This window comes from Hippopotamus amphibius, chromosome 1 (genome assembly GCF_030028045.1).
Source record: "Hippopotamus amphibius kiboko isolate mHipAmp2 chromosome 1, mHipAmp2.hap2, whole genome shotgun sequence".
Lineage (NCBI taxonomy): Eukaryota > Metazoa > Chordata > Mammalia > Artiodactyla > Hippopotamidae > Hippopotamus > Hippopotamus amphibius.
In genome coordinates, this window is record NC_080186.1 from 40,666,720 (window position 1) to 40,692,795 (window position 26,076).

The 26,076-nt window shown below is 36.6% G+C and overlaps 1 protein-coding gene across 1 annotated transcript in view; it reads right to left on the reverse strand.

Moving 5' to 3' along the window:
• Window positions 1-26,076, reverse strand: part of AGBL4 (AGBL carboxypeptidase 4) — a 1,220,133-nt gene that overhangs the window by 535,315 nt on the left and 658,742 nt on the right. The gene's annotated exons all lie outside the window — the stretch shown is intronic.

The following is a 26,076-nucleotide window of genomic DNA, read 5'->3' on the forward strand; positions in this document are numbered from 1 at the left end:
AAGCACTGGGATATAGACAATACTTAAAAAAAGAGAGCAAATGCTCTCCTTTACCCTTCATTTTATTTGATACTAAACCTTTGGATTACTTTACAATGGAAGATGAGTGGGGAATCCTAAAATTTAAGTAGCTTGACAGAGCTTAAACATGGCAGGGCTGGGATTCTACCAAGGTCTTCTGAATCCAAGTCCAAGAGCTCTTCTGAATCCAAGTTCAAGAGCTCTTCTGTTGCACTTCTGTTGTCTCCTGTTCATTCACCTCAAACCTCCAAGCTACAGGAAGAAAACTCAGGGAACTCCAAATCTTCTCTCCTATGGTAGGCTGCTCTTAAATCTAAATGGGCTTCAGAAGGCCCTACAGAAATGAGTACAGTTTTTATAGTTTTGCATGGCTAAGATTGTTTTTCCTACCAACTGCATAATAAAAAGTACCACAGACTGCTCTGTTTACCAATTCAATAATTCCATACAATAATCCCCATGGAGCTGGAGGACCATATCACATTTCTTATGTGGAAAATGGGCTGTCTGCCAATCTGTTTTTCAATCTCCAGCCCAGACCTTCTGCCCCAAACAAGTATTAAATATTTTGTTGATGTGAATTTGTAATTTTAAGTAGAATGCATTTTACCACACCCAAAGCAGACAGTATGCATTTATTTATTAATTTTAGGCATTGACATGAAGATTGTAGTGATCTATCACACAATGAATGGCCTGATGTAAACAGATGTTGCCAGATGACAAGACAGGGTGGCTTTTGCAAACTTTCTTTGGATGGAGAGAGTGCACTGCAAAGGAACCTCAGAATTATAGTCCCAAAAATCAGTCTCAAGAGCCTCTCCAAGAACAGTGTTTGTGAATAGCAAAAATTCACAGGGCACAATTCTTTTATAAGAGGCCTCTGAGGGCTTGTAGGATTATAGAACCTTGGCATTAAAAGGGTTCTTACAAATCCATTCATGCCCCACCAATTGCACGTGGGGAAAGTGAACTGCAGAAAGAAACAATTTGTTGGGACTTCCCTGGTGGTGCAGTAGTTAAGAATCTGCCTGCCAATTCAGGGGACATGGGTTTGATCCCTGGTCTGGGAAGATCCCACATGCCACAGAGCAACTAAGCCCCTGCATCACAACTACTAAGCCTGAGCTCTAGAGCCCGCAAGCCACAACTACCAAAGCCTGGGTGACTAGAGCCCATGCTCCACAAGAGAAGCCACCGCAATGAGAATCCCATGCACCACAAAGGAGAGTAGCCCCTGCTCACCACAACTGGAGAAACCTGCACGCAGCAAGGAAGACCCAACGCAGACAAAGAAAGAAGGAAAGAGGAAAGAAGAAAGGAAGGAAGGAAGGAAGGAAGGAAGGAAGGAAGGAAGGAAAGGAAGGAAGGAAGGAAGGAAGGAAGGAAGGAAGGAAGGAAGGAAGGAAGGAAGAAAGAAAGAAGGAAGGAAAGAAAAAGAAAGAGAAAGGAAGGAAGAAAGAAAGAAAGGAAGAGAAAGAAAGAAAGGGAGAAAGGGAGAAAGAAAGAAAGAAAGAAAGAAAGAAAGAAAGAAAGAAAGACAGAAAGGAAGAAAGAAAGAGAAAGAAAGAAAAAGTTTGTTTAAGGTTATACAATGAGTTGATAGAGAGCTAAATCCAGATATCCTGATATCTGGATTCCATACCATCACCCTTTCACTATACTTTAGGGGAAAAATAGGAGCATCTTAGCACAGTGGTAACAAGTACAAATGTTGGCAGTCAGTGGATCTATGTTTGCATCCTGCCTTTGCCACTCAGTAGCTGTGTGACATGGGAAAGTTATTCAGTCTCTCTAAGTGTCAGTTTCCTCATTTGTAAAGTGAAGTCATATGGATCCTTACTTCATATGAGTACCTAATTCACAGAATTACTGTGAGGACAAAATGTGTAAATGTATTGAAAACTCTTAGCATAATGTCTTACACAATAAGTTCTCAATAAATGTTCGTTTTTGTGATTGTAATTCTGTTCCTGCTTGTTTTTCTTTTTAAGTCTTGAATAACTCTAATAGCAAAATTAGAAGTACTGATTATCTCTCCTTTGTATGTAAAGGACAAGAGAATAAAATGGAGGGAGGGTCTAATATCATTCTTAAAGTGAGAAGAGGTGAATATATTTTGAAAACATATCACTTACCACTTTATCTAAGGGTTCAGTTTGCTTAACCACAATGAATTCAAAATATCTTTCTTTGGTGAAGGTGCCCAGTGCTGCCTGGCTGCTCTCAAAGCATTTCTGATAGACTAGGGAACTAAGTAACATTCCCAAGATAGCCATAATAATGGGTAATGGGTGTTTCCGGCTGGTTTTCTCTTGGATAGTCAAGTCTTTACTACTAAAAGGGTTTTATCTTCTCACTTAAATCACACACACAACTTCACAAACATTCCTCACTCCAATCCTCACTAGCAGTAATACCAATGATTTCCAGAACATACAGTTTTATTTTCCTCTATATTCCAGCATTCAGGTCCCATTTTTGAGCATGTTCATAGTGCGTATCCTTTAATGAAGAGTGCTAGCATAAAGTTTAGTCCTCAGAGAAGCAGTGGAAGATACTGCTTGGGGTGGCAACTCAATTCCCAGTGATTTTGCATGCCCTAGAAATGGCTCCAGTGTCTAGGGGTGGGCATAGGGCCCTGTCTACTTAAAAGGGTTTTCTCCCTGGACATAGCTCATCAATCATGACACGTAAGGACAATGAATCCTTTTCCGGGACATTTAAAACTGGAAATGGAGAAACAAGACTGGTTTTGTTGACACTGAGTCATTTTCATGTTAATACCTGATTAGACATTCCATGAAATTTACTGCTGTGATTCCCCCAAGTGATGCTGAAGAATTCCTCAAGCTTTTGTTGTTCAACCTCTCTATAAATACTATGAAATACCTCAATATCTTTCCAATGGTATCATTGGAAGGAGACATCTGGAGAAGGGAACTGCCTTTTTTTGGGAAAAAATACTATGATAAGCTACTTGGGGACAGAAGATTAAATTGTAAGGCCATGAGCTTCAACTGACAACAAGGAAACAAAGTCTGGAATTCTTGTAATTTATAAAAAATGACTTGGAATCTAAAGATGGGACAGATAATAAAGGAAACGGAAGTGGGAGAAATGATATCTGTATATCTATAGGCATAGCTATATAAGGATTATGATATAGGGAAAATGAAGCCCAAATTAATAGAAATAGCTAAAGATGTTTTAAGAACAGGTGTGACTAATATTAAAGTTAAGGTTTTTTAGAGTTGCTATTATATAAATACTTTTCATCTCCTCAAATCTTCAGGAAAATTTTATCCACATACAGAAGTTTTATATATTAGGTTAATTTTTTGTAGGTATATGTGTGTGTGTGTATGTTGGGGGTGTGTGTGTGTGTGTGTGTGTGTGTGTGTGTGTGAAGTTAGGGATAGCCAGGAGAGGAACTGAGTTCCTTGTCTGGGTCAATAAGGACATTATATGTCAGACAACAAGATTATCCATTAAATGAACTCACTCAGAGAGCCTGAAGTCAACAATAGCTCAGAATATCAAAACTCACCCCAACCCACAAGAGACTCTGGGTAGGACTGAGAGGAACACAGAGCTTACACTGAACATGGGGTGGGAGCTTTCAGTTAATTTCTTATGAATCTCAAACAACAGGACGTCACAGCTGACATCTAATTTGCATAGCCTGTTTGGAGAGATGACCTTGGCAGTTTATCTATCTTTGCTATATCTCTTTAGTCCAGTCAAGACTAGTACCCAGGGCTCTTGGCTCTTAGCCCTCTATACTGTGAGAAAGTGGGAGCAGATGGTCCATTCCACAGCTACTTCTCTGATACCAGATTTTTAGTATCAATTATCCAGATATTACCCATTCATTTATTTGTTCATGCATTCACTCATTCAACAAATATTTATTGATCATCTATGGTGTGTTAGCCATTATTCTAGATGCCTGGGATACATCTGTGAAAAAAACACAAGAAAATCCCTGCCATTCCATTCTGGGACACCAAATTTTTAATTACAGGAAGTTTCTGTACACTTCAAAAAAGAATGAAAGAAAGTAGAAAATAGAAAAGCAGTTAAGGGGAAGGGGAAAGGTGAGGGAGCTCTATTTAATGAGAGCACAGTGGCTTTTCTGATGACTTCAAACAAGAACAGAACACCCTCTCTAGAGATGTCAAGCCACCAGAGAAACTGCTTTCCACAAGTAGTTTTGCAAGTATGGGGCCTAGCACTGCTACCAGGGTGAGCAAAGCTTGCTAGGAGGCCTCATCTCTCTGTACTGTCATGAGAGAACACCCAGGGTTATTGACAAAACAGTGAATGATATCTTAATAGAATACAGTCAGCAGAGACAGGAGTTATGATGTAATTAACATAACATGAATTTTTAAATATCCCAGGTGTGGGCTGTTAGCAGGAAATAGGCCAGACACAGAGAAGGAGTGAGAGCCCAGCAGAAGCTTGCTGCACTCTTTACCCTAGAGAATTTGTTAAGGGTCTAAACCTGAGTCAAGTGGGTAACATGAAAAGCACTAGACTGGGAGCCAGGAGAAACAAACCTGATTCTACCAAGAATTCACTGTGTGACCTTGAGCAAGTCCCACCTTCTCTCTGAGCTCTTAGGTCCCTATTAGAGAAACGGGGGTGGGGGGGAGTGGGGGGTGGTTAGACTAAATATTCTTAAGAATAAATAATCTTCTAGATCAGGGTTTTCAAACATAGCATTATAATTTTTAAACAAAGCCTTCATTTCCAAGAAAAATTAACATAAAGCCCTATAATTTTAAGCAATTAAAAGCAGAACTGCTCTAAGAGTAGTAGGGGTAGGAAGCAGATAAGAGCTCACCTTCTCTTCTCCCTTTGGCAGAATTACCTTTTGCTTCCCTTGATGTGGGGAAGAGAGTCTCTAGTCATCTTGGCTACACCCCTCCTGCTCTCTGAGGAGACAGCTGCCATGGAAGCCATCACCCACGGTGAATCCAGCACTAGAGCTCACTGCCCACCTCCACTGAAAGGTTGTTAGGAATCATCCCACCATACCTTACCTATGGATTTCCCTCAGTCACTGCTACAGGTCCAGACCTCCTCTGGCACCTGTCCTCACCTGATCACTCCCCTCCATTCCTGCCTCCCCTAATCCAACCCAAGCTCTTACTCTCTCCTCTCTTCTTTCCTCCCAAACACTGTTTACTGTGAAAAATGGAATATTACCCATCTCATAGGATAGTTTTATGAATGAAATTAATATATATTAATACTTAGTATAGTGCTCTGCACATACATATTATTTAAGTATTCTTCGTTGTTTTTATTCACCCTATTGTTGCTGTTAACAGTAGTACACAGATGCCACGGCTTATACTTTGGTGAAACACTAGATTCACTAATCTTGCATTACCTATCAACAGCCTCAATTTTTGCCTCACTGGTTCCTTCTCTCCCCATATACTTTCTAGCTTCTTTCTTAGTGAATTCTACACTCATGCAGATGAGCCGTAAAACATCATGGCTTTTTTCATCAATGCTGTATCCTGAGCAAACAGAACAATGCCTGGCTCATGGTTAATACTAAATACTTTTTGAATGAATAAAAAAGGATCTCACCTAATCTTTTTTTCCACTCCACTTCACCTCCCCTTGCTACCACCATCTCTATTTCAAATACACATGCACACACAAACACATATACACTCTACCCTACCTACAATATCAAATGTACACATCATATTCTCCAACAGCAAATTTCAAGCTAATTTGCTAAAGCATTTACTTTATGATAATTCTTTGAAGTCCAATCCAGTGATCCTCCTACTTTATAGTCATCTGCTCCCTTCCTGCTTTCTCCTCCCAACCATGTCCAACATTATAATTATGTTTCACAAACACCTTCAATCTGCTTGTCTCTATCCATTTTTTTTCTCATGTGGCAAAACCCAAACACCGAATGAACTCTTCTACCTATCTTATACAAGCCCCAAGTAACTGGAGGAAATCACATACCTAGGTAAAATGACTGCACTTTCAATTCCTCAAGCAGCTGTTATCACTGCCCAGCAATTCTACAAGGTTATTCTGGTAAGTAGCTTTCTCATTATTTTCTCTGGAAAAAAACAAAAACAAACCCCCCCCAAAAACCACAACTATTTCAGATCTTTTTCTATCTCTTAGAAACCATTATTCTTTTTCCCTCACCACCATTCTTGGAGGATAATCTCAATAATCTCATCTAATGCTTTCTATTTTAGAAACCATCAGACAGGAGCATCCTCATACTCTCACAATCAAAATTAGAAACATGCCTAGGTTTCTTTCTCTAATCCCGCTACCGTGGATGAAGGTGCCCTTCTTCCTAACACAGGCCCTCAGCATGTCCTCTGAATCCCATTACTCTCACTTTCTCAAGGACTGCACTCCTGGTCATCTCCTGTGTCTCCTACATCATCCATCCTGCTTTCTCCCTGGATCATTACCATCAGCAAATAACTGTGACCCTGTGATTCCACATTCCATCCACCATCAGCTGCTGCACATTTCTCTACTCCTCTTGGCCATACTTCTGCATGTGCATGCTGCCAGCACCTCATATTCTTCAGTGGCAATTCAGTTCACTCTGCTCTTGCTTTTCCTCTCACTTCTGACCACTTATTTTATGATTTCTATGTGGTACCCTTCTCTTCTGTCCAACCTCTAAATATTGAAATTCCCTAGATTTCGACCCTAAACAACCTGATATTTTTTTCTCCATTTTCCTTCCTAGGCTTTTCTCACCCAAATACAGGCATTACCTATATGCTAACAACTCTCAAATATACATCTCTAGCCAAACTTCTCCTCTGGAGTCCAGCCTCGTATATCCAAAAGACTACTATATATCTTCCCTTAGAGACCTCACAGGTACCTAAAACTTGACATTTTGAAAACAAACATGCCAACTCCCCTATTCCACTCACATTGCTCACCTTTAAATTTCCCAGTGCAGTCAGTGGCAGTAACATTCACGCAGTTGCCCAAGCCAGCAATCTGAACTCAACCTTGGTGCCTCATACTCCCTTTACTCCCAGATATAATTAATCTTTCAATCATCTAACTTCCAGTACACATCTGTGAAATAAAATTTATATTTTATGGCAAGACAAGAAAAATTTAAACATAAAAAATTTTCTCTGCCCTTTGGCCGCCCCCCCCCCTTCTACTGTGCATTGTGTATCTGCATTTTACATCAACCAAACCTCCCCCATTGGTAGAAATACCCGTTCAACCATAAAGAGCAACATTCTCCTTGCATCAATAAGACAACTCCTTAAAAGATAACATACCTTCTTGATCTTGTAAGGGGCCACTACCATGCTTAGATCTGGATTATGTAAACTGTCAATAATACGTCATTTAATGTACAGCCCTCTGTCTCAAAAAACTTGTATAACTGTGCCTTGACTTCTAAAGGGCGGAAGAGTTCTCGGAGCATTCTGAGCTGCTGTTTCCAGGTTATAATCCTCAATTTGGCTCAAATAAAAATTTCCACTTGTTTCTTAGATCAGATTAATTTTTCATCAACACATCTCAAACCTTTAACTTCTTTCATTTCTACTACCACCCATCCTAATTCAAGCCCCTATTATCTCACTTCTACAACAGACTTCCTATTGACTCCATCTATTCTACAGTAATTCACTGTATTCTATTCTCCATAGAAGTCAAAGTATTTTTTTAAAGGAAGAAAGAACATCAGTTTGTCTAAATGTTAATCCTTCCCCTCCAACCACCTGCCCCACTAAAACGCCTTTAATGTCTTCCCTTTGGATTATGGAGGAAAGGTAAATGTTCTAATGTGGATTTGAAGCCCTACCTGATTTTAGCCCTGCCTCTCTCTCCAACTTCATCTGCTACTTTTATCCTTTCAATTCTTCAAATTCTATGATATCTTTCCCACCAGAGGTTTTCAATCATTCTCTACCCTCTGCTGGGCATGATCTTTACCTCCTCTAATCCTTCAAGCTTCAAATTAAATGTCACCTTCTCAGAGAGGCCTCCTTTACCCACTTTGTCTAAGTGTGACCCTCAGGCTATTTTCTAACACCAAAACTGTTAAGTTTTCATTGTTTATCACAGTTTTAAATTACATATGTATTTAATTGTTTATTTGGGTACTGTTTCTCTCTACCATTAGACCACAAGGCTCATAAGGGGAGAAACCATATATATTTTATTTACTGAAGTATACTTAATCCCCACCATAAGGCTGGGTCCTCAATAAATAGCTGTCAAATAATGTTGAGTAAACTCTAAAACTGCAAAGAATATATTTCGAAAGGTACTTAACTAAACTGTGAGCTTCTAAGGACAGTGATGCGGTTTCTCTCTACTTTTTTTGGCATTCAGCATAAGCAAAGAGTAGGTCCTCCAGAAGGTTTTAGAAATAAATTGAGATGCATTCTAACTTTAAGTGTGACATCTCAAACAATATAATGTACCAATTTCACAATTCTACCAACTACCTAGCTCTGCTTGTGCTCTACATAGTTAAAGTTTGAAGGACTCTGAGAGAGAAGCAAGTGTAATGTAGAGGGCCTGGGATTTGAATCAATTAAGACATGCTTGGAATCCCAGCTTTTTCCCCTTAGTAGTTAACACCTGAAGTAATTAGTTAATGTTCAAAAGTCTGTTTTATGGAATATAATATAGCTATAAAATAGAGTTATTTTGAAGATTAATTAAGATAATATATATGAAATAATGAGTACATAGTTGGCTTACGATAAATGTTAGCTCTCCTCCTACCATATAGGAATAAATCCTATTTGGGCTAGAAGTGCTCTTGTAGATTATTCATATAACTCTCCTGATTTTACAAATGGATACTTGTTTAGGGTCACACAAAATATCAGTGTGAAAGCTGAAATTAGCATGTGTATCTTTTCTCTGTATTATTTTTCTTCTATTGAAAAGAAGATATTATGAAATATTCTATGATATGGTTTTAGGAAAGAAAAAAGTACTATCATTATCAGAGTAGACCTGCTATACAAGATAACCTTAAAAACTTGAGGGCAAGCAAATTTTGTAAAGGCAGCAGCCAGTATCCCAGAGCTATTATCTATTCCAACTGGGTGAACAAATATGCATTAGATACTTACTGTGCTTGGATTGAAATGAATGAGACTGAAGATTCAAATCCTCATTGAAACTGTTATATTTTTAAGCCAAGCATAGCACATGTTATTCAACACAAAGTTCATTGTCAGTTCTAAGATATATATTTCTCCCCATTTAACATCTCTGAAATCCAGATACATCTTAGTCAGAGTTTAATTGGCAACATTTTTCTTTCTCACTAGTTCATAAATAATGGCACATCTTACAGTTGATGGCTTCTTAAATTTGATGAAATGTGGTAAGTCACACCAAATAAAATGCTGCAGGCTATGTAACACTTTCTAATAAAAGTATTCCAATCAAATCAATCTTATACTGATTAACAACAATTTAGGTTGTCTCTATTAAAATACTATTAACCCATTTATTGAACACCAACTATGGATAATTATACTATGATAGTTAAGAGTAAGAACTCTGGAATTCTGCAGAATTCTACCCGCAATTCAATCCTGACTCCCTCATTTTACCAATTCTGTGACCTTGGACAACTCACTTAAACTCTCTGATACTCAGTTTTTTATTTTTTCACAATGGATGAAATAATAATGCTTATCTTTTAAAGTTTGTTGTAAGGACTAAATGAGATCATGCAATTAAGCAATTAGCAGTATGTGGGTCCTAGGAACGACTCAATGTCTGCTAACCACTATTTTATTACTGTCCACTATTATTATTATAATGATATGATATTACTTAATCTTTACAACATCCATTTGAGACTGTTATTATCTCCAATTTATAAATAAGTTTGATTATTTGAAATTTTTCCAACAGACCACTGATTATTTAGAAAGCTTATATGTTATACTAGCTAATTAACTGTCAGATATTCAAGCTTAAGTTTCTTGCCACTCAATATTTAAGAAAAGCTTGATTGAGATAGAAAACAAAATACATGGAAAATAGCCTAAAATGTATACAGTTCACTTGCTTTTTGAGATACTCAAATTTATCTTTGGAGTGAGCCAGAGCACAAGAGAACACTATAAAAGGGTTGCTTTTATCAACATGGCTGATAACAAAGGACTACAATAAGAGGTGTTATAAGAAATAGCCCTATGAGACTTTTCCCTTGCTGTTAAGGATATGTCTGAGAATGTTATTTACCACATTATAAACTATATTCTTTAAAGACCACTTATTCTTTTTCGTTTGTTTGTTTTTTCTTTTTTTTTTAATTTTATTTATTTATTTATTATTTTTTGGGGGGTACACCAAGTTCAATCAACTGTTTTTATACACATATCCCCATATTCCCTCCCTTCCTTGACTCCCCCCCTTGATTCCCCCCCACCCTCCCCGTCCCAGTCCTCTAAGGCATCTTCCATCCTCGAGTTGGACTCCCTTTGTTATACGACAACTTCCCACTGACTATCTATTTTACAGTTGGTAGTATATATATGTCTGTGCTACTCTCTCGCTTCGTAAAGACCACTTATTCTTTTCCCCTCCCCTAGGTCTCAGTGTCAATAAAAGCTGTGTTTTTCCCAAGAAACTGAATTGAGTTTTGTAACAGACTGTGTGACCCATGTGTCTGATCTGATATCTCTCTTTGCCTTGGTTGCTAAAAAACTCAAAGTCAAGTTTATTACTCAACCCTAACAAATGTGGGTATCAACCTTGCTCTTGCCTTCCTCTTTTGCCTCCTGTCATTTTTCCAGAAGGGACAGTTTGTGAGATGTCTCTAAAATGGGAAAGAGCCTGGTGTCTTTTGGGTGCTGAAAGAAGACCAGGTAGTTGGGTCATATTTAGAGTTGCTAGAGATGAAGCTGAAAAGATAAGTATGGCAGCTGCGGACCTTGGAGGCAATGATAAGCTCTGTATTTTTTACCATCCATTTCAAAGAATTTATGACAAATGAAATACTAAAAATAAATAAGTCAACAAACAAAACATATAAATAAATACTAAACACGTTTCTTAATTCTATAGATCTCCTATGGGAAAACATGAATTAAACTACCTTGCCCACTTCCAACCCTGGTATGCAATAAAGAGTCCTTTATAATCACCAGAAAGCAGAACAGAAAGGTGAAGGTCAAATGATACTAGGTAGAACAAGATTTCTAAGAAAAAATGGTATAAATGCATTTTAAAATGGAGATCTGTAGCCAGTATCTGCCTGACTGGAGCACTCCCCCACTGGCCACCTGTTGCTGTTGGAGAATTCACCCACATGAACAAGCTACATGTGCCAATTCCGACCATAGCACTGATTTATGAGCAATTTGGAGGATTTAGAACAGCAACAGGCTGATATAGCTCCACAGAGAGGAATAGGACCTCAGTTTGATATCAATTCTGCTACTTATTAAGCTGTGTGACCTTAGGTAAGTCATCCTTCTGAAACTTGTTTCCTCATGTATCACATAGGAATAATGGTACTGTCATTTTTACCACACAGGGTTGTTAAGATTAAATGTAAATAACGTAAAGGTAGTAACAAGATATTACAGAAATAACACTGGTGAGGAAAACAGGAGTGCTGACTGTGCTTCCTCTGTCTGAGCTTTAGATTCTGTGAAATGAGGAAATTGGATTAGAAAGTCCCAGAAGGGGATCATCTTCCAACTCTATGGTTTGTAGAAGAGTCACGCAAAAGAAAAGATCAGTTGGGTGTGAGAAATGAGCAGAGAATGGGTATCTGCCTGGGCTCAGAAGTATGGTTGCTAGCAGTTTTCTTAAGGACTATGAATCAGCCCATAGGGGCCCAAGGTTTGTTTGTGGTCAGTGTGACTTGGGGGTGCTGACAAATTTGAAAGGAAAGCATTTCACAGTGTGAATGTCTAAGATGCTTTTTAACGGAGCCATAAAAGTCAAAGTGTACCAAAAAGAAAAACAACAACAAAAACAACAAAATCTGAGCATTTAATCATTCAACAGCATTATGTGTCTAGAAAACAGCATATCCTAGTGCATTTTATGGAAAACACAGAAAAAGGCCCATATTGGAGAATTTAGATATCTGAAAGATTAGAATTTTTATTTGACCCCTTTCCTATGTAGGTACTTACTATACATATCACTTAGTCCTCATAGCAATGCTGAGTAGGGTTTAACGTCTCCACTTTATAGATGGGAAATGATACTAAGAATGTTTGAATAATTTACCCATAGTCATACAGCCAGCAAGTGGTAGAAATGAGATATAAAGGACAGATAACTGGCTTTGAAGTCCACACTTTGAATTCTTTCTATCAAAACACACTGCCTCCTAAGGAGAACCAGAGCTGTGTTCATCAAAAAAATCAAGTGTATATGGAACATAATTAGACGGAATCTGCAGACAGTCTAAGCAGATAAGATATTATGGCTTCCATATTGAAAGGGAAAGAGTATGAAAAGAAGAGTATAAAAAACTGATAAAAATAAAAATAATAGAAAATAGCTAGTTGAACCTTTGTAGATTACAGATTACTTTCCTATTCATTAACTCATGTGTTCCTCACAATTATCCTGCGAAGTAAGTAGTATCATCTCCATTCTCAAATGAGGAAACAGGCTCAGAGAGGGTGAATGACTTTCTCAAGGTCACCCAGACACTGAGTGAAAGTTTGAGTCCAAATCTGTCTCTTCCAAGTTCCTGTCCTTTTCAGTGAGCCAAGTCAGCCAGTTTTCTTATGGACTAGACAATGTTATTCTGTATAAGGATGATTTTTTACCGACTTATTTTCATGAAAAAACAGCCCCTCATTCCCAGGTACAAAAAAAAATAATAATAATCAGTCCCTCTTTTGAGTTTGGCACCAAATTTCAATATGTTGGAGTGAGGGGGTGGGGGGGAGGTATCCCCACACCAACAAGCAATTATCCAACACCACCAAGGCATCCTATAATTCAACTCAATTCTGTCACTATCTACCCAGAGGCAGCATTATATTCCACAGGTTGAAGACTCAGTCCTACAAGACTGCACCCCCACTGTCCCAACTTCAGATGCCAATAGGAAATCCAGGTTGTTCCCTGTGCTTCTGACCGACTGGCTATAAATCAGTGTTCCCCACAACCCACTCCTTGAGTCCAATTAATTTGCTAGAGCAGCTCACAGAACTCAGAGAAACATTTTACTTACTAGAGTACTGGTTTATTATTAAAGGGTATCATTCAGGAACAGCCAGATGAAGAGATGCATAAGGGAAGGTATATGGGAAGGGGAGCAGAGTTTCCATGCCCTCTCCAGGCTCCCCCTTCTCCCCACACCTTCTCATGTTCACCAACCCAAAAGCTCTCCAAACTCTGTACTATTGTTTATATGGAGGCCTCATTACACAGACATGATTAATTAAATCATTGGCCTTTAGCAATTGAACTCAGTCTCCAGTCCCTCTCCCTTCTCTGTAGTTGGGGGTGGGATGGGATGGGTGAGACAGAAGGTTCCAACCTTTAATCACAAGGTTGGTTCTCCTGGCAACCAGCTCATCCTTAGGTTAACTAGGAGCCTTCCAAAAGTCACCTCATTAACATAACAAAAGACATAGTTATAGCTCTTAAACACAGGATATTACAAGGGTTTTAGGATCTGTGAGCCAGGAACAGTGGACTAAGACAAAATATATATGAGAAATATATATTTGGTCATTTGAAAAAATTACCAAGTATATATTCGGAGCACTGATATTAGAGCAGTACTAGCCAAAAGAAACAGCTGTTGTAAGGCTCTAAAGGGACCCACCTAAGCTTAGACTAACTCCACAACACAAGTCCATGAATTAACACATACCCTCTGGTCATCTAAAAAATAACCAATGCTGCCAAGATAGGTCTTGGTTGCACCTTGAAGAACCTAACAAGACTGTCACTTCTGGGAATGACCCCATACTCTAGGAGTCAAAATCAACCTACTGTTCCAGTTAGCCTGGCAATTATGGAAACAATGATGTTTAACCAACTTGTCCCTGCTGCTGCTTAGAAAATAAAGAGAATTGCCAAGGGCCTCAGAGTTCCATAGTGATCTATAGACTTCACAGTGCTGCTAAGTTCATAATTTCGGATCTTCACACAATCCTATAACCTAAGACAGACACAGGAGATTATTCCAAATATATGGGTGAGAAATTTTTACTGAATGCAAGTTTGTATGCTGAACACACAGTGAGGCCAAACAAATTGAAACGTCAGAGTTTGGAGCAGAGAAAGTTTTATTGCAGGGCCAAGCAAGGAGAATGGGTGGCTTATGCTCAACAAAACCTCAAACTCCCCAATGGTTTTCAGGGAGAAGTTTTTATAGGCAAAATTTGGGGTGAGAACTGCAGAGTGTGTTATTTTCTTCTGATTGGTTGGTGGTGAGGTAACAGGGTGGTGCTCCAGGAATCTTGTGTGCAACCTGAAGTTACCATCCTCCACCTAGGTGGGGGCCTTAGTTCCTGCAGAAGAACTCAAAATATTGTTTATGTATATTCCTTGAGGAGGAACCAGGATCCTGCTTTAATTGCTTCACTATATTTTCTTGATTATTCTGCCTTTGTTTCTGCCTTCCCTTACTTCCCTGAATAGCAACTGTTTGAATTTGCTCCTTGGAACTCAGTGAGATCTAGGAGGCTGAAGCCTTTATCCTGTAAATAAGAAATGGGACATGGAAAGGCTTTTGTGCCCAGGAGGGCCCCACAGGGTCCTGCTCAGTTACAGAATCTGAGTCATAGAGAGGAGGGAACTAAACTAATTGAACACCTACTGAAACTGAGCAGGACTCCATGGGGCTCCTGGGCACAGAAGCCTTTCTGTGTTCCCTGTTTCTTGTTTGTAGGGAATAGGTTTCAGACTCCATGACCTTCCCTGAGTTCCAAAGGGCAGGTTCAAACAGTTGCTAAGCAGGGAAGGGAGGGGATGCAGAGACAAGGGAGCAGTCAAGAAATAATAGTGCAGACTTGGGACAGCCTCAAGGGATACACATAACAATATCTATGAGCTCTTCTGCAGAACCAAAATAACTAAAATCCCCAACAAACTTGGACGATGTTAACTATTTGATAAAGCATTCTTTATTCCAGAGAGAAGTTCACAGTTTGATAACCTGGAGAATCACAGAAGTTCATCAGGAGACCACCTGAGGCCAGATTAAAGGAACAATAGAAGCTCATCAGGAGACCACCTGAGGCCAGATTAAAGGAATGCAGGCCCTGCACACACCCTGAGCCTTACCAGCAACCCCAACTTTGAAACACTGCTAGAAAACTCCTCACCAAACCCCCCCGGAGTTGGGACACACAGTTTTTGAGGCCATGAGCCCACTGTGTCCCCCTTTGCCTGGCAAAGCAATAAAGCTATTCTTTTCTACTTCACCCAAATGTCTGTCTCTGAGATCCAATTCAGCACTGGTGCACAGAGGCTGAGTTTTGGCCTCACTGCTATAGGGCAAGAACTTTATGTATGTACACTTAGTCCTCACAATTACCCCAAGAACTATCACAGGAAGATACGATGATGAAAAAACTCAAGTTTAGACAACTATTAACTTGCCCAAGGTTACGCACACGAAGCTGTAGTATTAAATAGTAGTCTTGGCAGATTTTGCATAGTATAATCAGGATCTAGCTTGGAGGATTGGTAGTATTGTTGTCTAGTCCATCCTATTTTAATTACACCATAGTGCTTCTTTTGATATATTGTAAAATGACTGGCCCAAGATCACTACTCATTTGTCTTCCCTAACTATACATAGTTCCTGCAGTAAAGGAATTTTTCTCAATTTTGTCTTTATAGCTCAGAACCCAATAAAGAACTTAGCAGATTTTCAGTGATTTTTAATGTTTCCTAAACTGAATTTGGTTTTGGTATAGACTCTGACATCAAAGATCCTGTATATACACTATTTTAGCTATGATATATCACATTCAAAGACACATTTAAACAGGCTTGGAGTTATACTAATGATAGGGATAGAGTAGGATAGTTACACAGGTAGTTTTAGAAATCCTACTATTATAGATAGAGAGGGGTTATAGATAAGGAGCTTTAGGAAACTTTGGGAGACCACTGTAAGTTCATGATATCCCAGGAAAGGTATCAGAACATTGTGAAACAAAGCAGGCTTGCTTAACAATAAAGCCATAAATAAAAGCATGAGATAACTCTCCAGGCCATTAAGTGAAAAACTGAGGCCTTCATCCTGCTAGCCAAGGACAGCAAGATAATGATCCTTAGGACCAAGGACAGGACTATAACGGATAGGTGACATGTGATAGTAGAAGATCCTCATTATACCAAAACTTCAGATGATTTAACATATTTTAGTATATGTTACACCGCTCTGCTAATTTGAATGGTGCCATTACAGTCCTAGTTTGACCTTATAGAGTCAAACACTCTCCTACCCAATGCAAAGGAGGAGCTAATAATGTAAGCCTGATGTCTGCTGAAAGAATGAGGAAGAAGGTGGTCCTCTATCCCTCCCTACTTTTTCTTTGATTATAAAAATGTAGCCCACTTAGTTCTCAAAGCAGAGCCCTCTTGTCTGCCCACTTGTATCCTACACAAGCTTCTTATATTAATAACTCTACTTTTTGCCTATCATTTTGCCTCTCACTGAATTCCTTCTGCACTGAGACATAAAGAACATGAGCTTCACTGAGTCCTGAGACAAGTTGCGTGATTTCAGTTAGAAGACTGTGTGTTCGAGTCCCATCTGAGGTGTGACTGAGTTCAAGTCCCATCTGAGGTGTGCAGTTTCACTTCCAGTCATGATAAATAACAGAAACCAGGTTTACTGTACTGTCTAAAACAATTAGAAAATGAACAAAAGATATTAAAAACTGTTTTCACATATTGGACAATAGGCAATGCAGGACTCATGCATAAAACAAGAGAGGAAAGTGAGGCAAGGCTTGTGTCAACTAGGCTTTTTGCCTGGAGGCATGTTTTTGACAGTGGAGAAGGGAGGGGATACTAAGCATAGCCTAATGGTGTTGCTAAAGTGAGAAGATAAATTTCAGAATCCAGAGATTCTGAAGTAATGAGGGACAGTCCTTGAGAAGAGGGAGCTTTGCAGATAAAGAGCTTCAGAAATTCGCACAGTGGCGCCTTGAGTCTATGTGGTCTCCAAATATATGCATTAAGGGTGAAACTCCATGAGATCAGGAAAAGAGCAACTGGAGAAAATTCTTAGTTTAACAATTTCCAGAGATCATAGAGAGGTTAGGTATTATTCATGTTCTACGAGTGGAGAGCCTTCACTGATACCTTGAGTCATTTGGAAAAGACACCAGAAAAGGGCCAAACCTTAGCAACAGGGCTAAACTATTCCTAAAGTATAGACACTCTTCCCTAAAATATCTTAAAGATAAAACTATAAAAAGGATCAAACTGAACTGCAAGTAACTCAAATTCCAGCTCAAACAAAACCCAGGTCTTTAAAGAAAGACAACAAAGTACAAACACACAAAATCCTGCAACAAATCAAAAACTAAAGATACACCAAGAAGTAGGAAAATGTGACCAATAACCCCAAGAAAAATAAGTCAATAGAAGAAAACTCTAAATTGTAGATATAGTGAAGTTAGCATACAGAACACTAAGTAAAGGAAAATAGTCATAATTAGAGAAATAGAAGATATTAAAAATAATCAAGTGAAACTTTAGAGATAAAAAATACAAATCTGAAATAAAAATTCACTGGATAGACAATTTCAGAATAGATACTGCAGAAGTAAAGATTAGAAAACTTGAAGACATAGTAATAAAAACTATCCAAAATGAAGCACAGAGATTAAAAAAAAACTGAAAAAATTAAGAGTCTCAGTGATGTTTGAAGCAATATTGGATGGTCTAACATATATGTAAATGGGGTCACAGGAGGAGAGGAGAGAGAAAAAAGGACAGAAAAAATATTTGTTAGTGAAAAAATAATGGCTGAAATTTTTCCAAATTTGGTGAAAAACATAAACTCATAGATCCATGAAGCTCAATGAACACCAAGTTGAATAAACACAAAGTAACTATACCAAGACACATTATAATAAAATCTGTGAAAACCAGTGATAAAGAGAAAAATCTTAAAGGCAGCAAGGAAAGTGGGTAGAAATAAGGCTATGGAAAGAGAAGCAAAGAAAAGAATGACTGCAGGACTCTAATCAAAACTATGGAAGCCAGAAGACAGCTGAACAGCATTTAAACTGCTGAAAAAGACCATCAACTTAAAATTATAGCAAAAATGTTTCAAAATAAAAGTGACAAATAAGCATTTCATTATAAAATAACTCAGTCTTTGTTAAAAAATTAAAGCAAAATAAAAACTTTTTCAGCTAACAAAATTAAGAGAATTTGTGACTAGCAGATTTAGGTGTTTAAAACAAAAATAACAGCAATGTAATGTGGGGTTGATATGTAGGTATAAATCTATGACAAAAATAGCAAAAGAACAGGAAAAAATATAAGTATATTGTTTTAAAGATATTTCAGTATATGTGAACAGTTATAACACCACTTGAAGGTAGGTTGCAATAAGTCCTAGTTACTTATTGCAAACTTCAAAGCAAACCCAAAAAGGTAAAACAAAGAGGTTTGGCTAATAAACAAACAGTGAAGACTGAATAGAATCCTTAAAAATACTCTAATTAATCCAAAAGAAATCAGGAGCAGAGAGGGAAAAAGTACAGAGAACAGATGGAACAAATGGAAAACAAAGAGCAAGATGATAGACTTAAACCCAGTCAAATTCATAAATACATTATATTGAAATGATCCAAATATTCCAATTAAAAGCAGAGATTGTCAGACTGAATTTAAAAATCAAGGTTGAACTATATGCTGTCTACAAGAATTTCATTTTTAAATATAAAAAGTGAAATTTACAAGCATTGCTTTGTAAAAAGAATGGAAAATATATACCATTCAGTCAGTAATCACTAGAAAGCTGCAGAATTTATTACATCAATATAAAATAAAGTATACTTCAGAGAAAGAATATCAACATGGATAAAGAGAAAATTTCACAATGATCAAGGGATCACTACATCAAGAAGACAAAAATCATAAAAATGTATGCACCTAACATAGCTTTGAAATACATAAAACAAAATCTGACAGAAATGAAAGAAAAACAAATTCACAATTATAGTTGGAAACTTCAACAATCCTATATCCTCAATTGATAGAACACTGAAAACTTCAAAACATTGTTGGAGAAATTAAGGAAGACCTAATGAATGAAGATACACATACTGTTCATGTAATAAAAGATTCAATACTGTTAGGCTATGAATTATCCTAAAATTTACCTATAGATTGAATGCAATCCCAATTGATAAATTGACTGTATAATTAATATAGCAATACAAAGAAGCTAGAATAGCCACAACTCTTTTGAAAAAGAAAAACAAGTTTGGAGAGCTTAAACTACCTGATTTCAAGACTTTCTATAAAACTAAAGTAATCAATGATGTGTGAAATTGGCCTAAGGATAGGCATAGATCAATTGAACATAGTAGAGTCCAGAGAGAGGATATGAATAGAAATGGAACGTGGTCATTGATTTTTAACATTACAGCCAGTGTATTGATAATTCAATGAGAAAAGGATTATCTTTTCAGCAAATGATGCTGGAACAACTGTATGTCCATATGGAAAAAATAATAAATCTTGACCCTAATATCATACCATATACAAAAATTAACTTGAAACCATAGACATAAATGTAAAAGCTTAAACTGTAAAATTTCTTAAAAAACTATGAGAAAAATGTTTTACCTTAGGTTAGGAAAAGATTTCTTAGGATGCAGAAAGCATGAACCATAAAAGAAAATAATATGATAAAACAGATAATATGAAAATTGAATGTCTTATCTGTGAATGAAACCACTCATAAAATGAAAAAAAAAGCCACAGAAAAAGAGAACTTATTCATAAACCATGCGTCTGACAACCTGTATCCAGAAAATATATTTCAGACAATTCATTAATAAGACAAACAATAAAATCAGAAAATGAGCAACAGATCTGAACAGATTTTTAACCAAAGAACATAAACAAATGCACAATAATCTCATGAAAAATGTTCACCATCATTAGCCACTAGGAAATGAAAATAGAAACTACACTGTATACCACTACATACCCACTAGAAGGGCTAAAATTAAACATACTAATAATAACAAGTGTTGACAAGGATATAGTATAACTGGAACTTTCATACATTTCTGGCGGGAATATACAAATGGTACATACAACCATTTTAGAAAACAGTTTGCCAGATGTTTATACAGTTAAAAAACATACTTACTATATAACCCATTAATTCATTCCTAAGTAGAAATAAAGAAAAAATAAAATTGTATGCCTTTAACTTCCTGGTTTTAAAAAATATTACAAAGCTACAGTAATTAAAAGAGCATGGTACTGAGGATTGATGCCTGCAAGATGAGGGAATAGGAAGCCACAGACCCTTCTTCCACCCACAAACACACTGATTCACCAACAACACACGGACAAAAAATTTTAAATACTGGATATCTACATGCAAAACAATGAGACTGAATCCTTATTCTACATCATACACAAAATCAACTCTAAATAGATTAAAGGCTTAAATGTAAGACCCGACACTGTAAAGCTCCTAGAAGAAAACATAGGGTAAAGGCTTCTTGACATTGGTCTTGGCAATGATTTCATGGAGATGACACCAAAAGCACAGGCAATAAAAATAAATAAACAAACAAATGGGACTATATCAAACTAAAAAACTTCTGCATAGCAAAAGAAACAATCAACAGAGTGGAAAGTAACAGAATAGGAGTATATACACGTATTTGCAAACCATATACCTGATAAGGAGTTTATCTACAAAATATATAAGGCATTCTTACAACTCAATAGTAAAAAGCAAAGAACAAAAAACTAGTAACCCAATTAAAAATGGGCTAAAGGCTTGAGTAGACATATCTCCAAAGAAAACATACAAATAAATGGCCAATGGATATGAAAAATTTCTGTGTCACTAATCATCAGGGAAATGCAAATCAAATCCACAATGAGATATTACCTCACACCTGTCACAATGGCTGTTATTTAAAAAATGACAATGTGTTGGCAATGATGTGGAGAAATTGGAACCCTTGTACACCGTGAAAGTGCAAAATGGTGTAGCTAGAGTGAAAAACAGTGCAAAGATTATTCAGAAAATAAAAAATGAAACTACCATATGACCCAGCAATTCCATTTCTAGGTATTTATCCAAAAGAATTGAAGTCAGGATCTCCAACAGGTATCTGCACTCCCATATGCAGCACTGTTTACAAAGGCAAGATTTAGAAACAAACAATGTCCACTGACATATGAATGAATAAAGAAAATGTGGTATATACAATGGAACACCATTCAGCCTTAACAAAGAAGAAAATTCTGTAATAGGTGACAACATGGAAGAACCGTGAGGATATCATGCTAAGTGAAATAAGCCTGTCACAGAAGGACAAATACTGCATGATTCCATTTACATGTGATATCTAAAATAGTCAAACTCATAGAATCAGAGAGTAGAATGGTGGCTACCAGGGGTAGTAGGGGAGGAGGAAATTGGGAGCTGGTAAACAATGGGCATAAATTCTCAGTTATACAAGATGAGTAAGTTTTAGAGATGTACTGTACAACATTGTTTCTATATAGTTAACAATACTGCATTGTATACTTAAAAATGTATTGAGAGTAAATCTCATATTAAGTGTTCTTAGCACAATAAAATTTCAAAAAATAATAAAATAAAATAATAGCCTTCACAAAAACTTATATTGAATACTCATAGTAGCTTTATTCATGAACACAATTCAAATTTACATCAACAAATGAGCAAATAAAAATGTTAAAGCATACAGAATGGAATACTACTAAGCAATTAAAACAAATTAACTACTGATACCTGCAAAATAAAGTACTGAGCAAAGAAGTTAGGCATGAAAGAATACATCATTATTCCATTCATATTAAACTTCAGGAATAACAAATCAAATCTACAATGGAAGAATGCAAATCAGTGGTTGTTTGGGTGAGGGGGTCAGGGAGGGAGGCTGACAGGGTAGAGGCACAAGAGAACTTTTGGGGGTGATGGAAATATTGTGGTTCCATGAGTGTATATATTTATTAAAACTCATGGATCTCTACCCTTAAAATATTTGCAATGTATTGTACATAAATTATGTATCAGTAAAGCTGATTTTATTTAAAAGAAATCTACTATAAGAGGGAGAATCAAATGAGCAATAACAAGTGTCTTAAATACTACATTGGGGAAATTCAGATGCAATGGGAGTACTTCATAGAAGCAACTAACCCAAATTAGAGGTTTACAGAGATTTCTCAGGGGAAGTTGAGACCTGAAGGAGACGTCAGAATAGTTTGTAAAATAGACATAACAGTATGTGCAAATGCCTGGGGCAAGAAAGAATGGTACATTTACCAAAAACAACAATGTATGTTTTGAAGACATGTTTATGAAGCAGGAGAACTGACAAGCCTGGCAGGATTTGGTGACTGATTGAATTCTGAAAGATCAGAATCAGGAATAATGCTCTGAATTCTGCCCTGAATAACAAGGTGAGTCTTAATGGCATCTTCTGAAATAAGAGACATTGAAGGAGCATCAGTTTATGGGGATGATGATAGGTAAGTCTATTATCATAGACCTGCAATATGCAAAAGAAGAGATGTAAAACTAGTATATGGATATATAGGTTTGTATATGAAGTCAGAGAAGCAACATGCAGTTATAATTAATGCCAATGAATTAGATGAACTTTCCTAGTAGAATTCAAAAAATGATAAAAGATGAGAACCAAGCAAGTTAAAGATCACCAATATTTATGAAATTATCAAAGGGAGAAGAACTTATAGAGAAGCTACTGAGAAAAAAGAAACAGGAGAGAGTGATCTCATGGAATTCAAGAATTCAGTACAGGGTGGTCAACAGGCTCAAATGTGATTAAAAGATAAGGAATGAGACCATCTATTCTATTTGGTAACAAGGTCATTGTTGACTTGTGAAGAGCAGTTTCATTGGAGTGATGGGAGCAGTGTGGGAAGAGTTACTGAAAAATGGAAAATGAGAACAGGAAATACAGAAAACTTTTTCAAAAAGTTTGCCTACCAGGAAAAAGTTCAAGGGAATTTTGTAGTCAAGGGCTTTTCCCCTTCAAGTACAGGAAAGTCTTGAGTATTTCAAATGTTGATGAGAAGGAGCATGTAGATTCTGAAAAGCAAATTTTTTATTATTCATCATCAAGTCCCATGTTAGCTGGACCAAGAACTTGGAGGAATAAGGAGAACCTTAAGCGTCTTCATTTCCATAAGGGAAGCCAAGGAGAATCTTAGTGATTATCAACCATACAGTCATATGACCTGGGAATGGAAGGGATCTTACAAAGTGACCAAGTTCAACTCCACTGGGGACATCTATCTTAGAGCCAGAAGACATCAAAGGACTTCATATGAGCAATGTTTTTTATCTTCATGTTATGGGTTGAGCTTGCCACTATTGTTAGTAGTATGTAATGTGATCTCATAAATCATTTAGAAAAAGAATGTATTGTTAGAAAAAATGGTGAAAGGTGTGAATAGGCTATTCATTAAAGAAGGGGTAAAAATGCCAATAAACATATGAAAAGGTTTTAATTCCACTATTATTTAAATACATGTAAAAGAAAACTCTAAAGTACCATATTCCTCTATCAAATTGCCAACTATTAAAAATACCATAACACTCAGTGTGGCTAGGAGTTGAGAAACAAGCATTTTTCCACACAATTCAATGGGACTAACTACCAATAAAATACTTTTCTAGAGGACAAAATTGGACAATATGTGACTGTTCATACCCTTTGACCCTGTAATCACCATACCAAATATTTATCCTATGGAAACAATTATGACTGCACAAAAGTTCACATGCAAGAATGTCCACTGCTGAGATGACAGGTTATGTATAAGAGCAAATATTTAGAGACAATGTAAATGGTTAAAAAGGATGGATTTCTTTTCAATAAGTTCTTGTATATGATAAAATACTTTATTGCCATTAAAATAGTGTTTTTTGAAAACTGTAATGGTATATAAAATGTTTGTGATATATTGCTATATGAAAAAACTGTTTAAAAAACAAGAAAAATCCAGAGTATTTTTATGATCTCAACTTTATAAAATGAAAAGTACACACACAAACATGTTTACACACAGTACATGCATGTACACAAAATGAATTAGTGGATCAAACTATAATACATATTAACAGTGATGGTCACTGAATTGTGAGATTTCAGATGATGTTTGCTTTTTCTTTAGGACTTCCTGTACTTTCTAAACTTTCTGCAGTGAACATATATTACTTTAATGACCAAATAAATTAATTGTGCAAAATATGACACAGTCAAAACAATAAAGAAATATTTTTATTCCAAAGATATTAAAAACAAGATCCCAAGTTTAAATTTTCATATGATCTCTCACTAGGTTGTAATGATTATTTAAGGAAAAGCACATAGGCAAAAAGAGCGACAACAAACCCTCTGTCCTGGAAAGTAAGAAAATCCTGTTTCACTGATAAACATAAGTATAGACAATTTAAAAAAGAACATTTACTAGTAACCAGGCATTTCACTTTCTTCAACTCATTTGACACAATTATTGTGAAAACTAAGTTTCATTGTCCCCATTTCACATGTGAGGAAATGTGCTGCAAGACACTAAGGAATTTGCCTAAGGCAGAATTCAAATGCCATCTTTCCAACCTTCAAGCTACATCTTGTCCACTATATGTTGCTGCTCTCATAGCTAACAGACATTATATTAGAGAATTTGATTTCTAAAAGTAACCAGGGACCAATTTAAAGTCTCTAAAAATAATACATCAGGAAAAATGGTGCTGTAAAACCCTTTTAGATTTCTTGCAAGAAAATAACAACTACAGGTGCTTACTAAGGAAAGAGCAACAAAATTACAAACTTCTTTCAATATGCCAGTCTTTAATATCTTTAAGCACTAGAGTATTTAATTTGAATTTGGCTGTTGTGACAAATACAATAAATTAACTTGTGAAGTTAATCATTTTGTTTTTAATGAAAAAAATAAATAAATACAAAAGCTTTGCCATGTCTATACATATGGCTGGCAGGGATAATGGCTTATATTGAGAAATACTACTCTGTGGGAATTTCTACTGCTGTTTAAGCTGTAATTCAATTTGTTCTATTTAAATACAAAAAAATATGCTAGTCTTGCAGACAATCAGTCCACTATTGAGGTTCACAGCAGGTTAAAACTGCAACCCTTTTCACTTAATGAAAATGAAATCAATGATCTAATTTCATCCCCCCAATAGTTCAAGGCATTAGGATGTAAAGAGAATGCTTTATGAACTGAACCAATTCAATGAAATCAAATTGACAAATATTTGCTGAGTAATTCAATATGTATCCAGCAGTCTTCCAGATGTTTTCTATTTACCATTTCATCTTTTCTGAATAAAGTCTCCATTTTATAAATCATGATATTAATGATTAGAGGCATTACATAATTTTAGCCAAGGTCACACAGTTAAAAATTAGCAGAGCAAGAATTTGAACCTAGATCTATATGAACCTAAATCCCATGCTATTAGCATGACACTAAACTATTTCTGATATTAACTGTATGGTAGAGACTGAGTGATACTCTGTGATAAATGCAAGGACAGAAGTTTATATAAAACGATGTTGAAACACACATGTGGGGAATGATGGTGTGAGAACAACAGAAAGACTCCCTGAAGGGGGTGACATTTAAATAGTCTGTGTAATCACTGGTTTCAGAAGGATATAATTTTAATACCCTCTTCTGCACCAGAGACTGTGATCTTCATTTCGTGTAAAGTGACTGATACCCAGGTTAGTACTCATGATACTGATGTTGATACCTATACTCAGGATCTTCCAATAAATT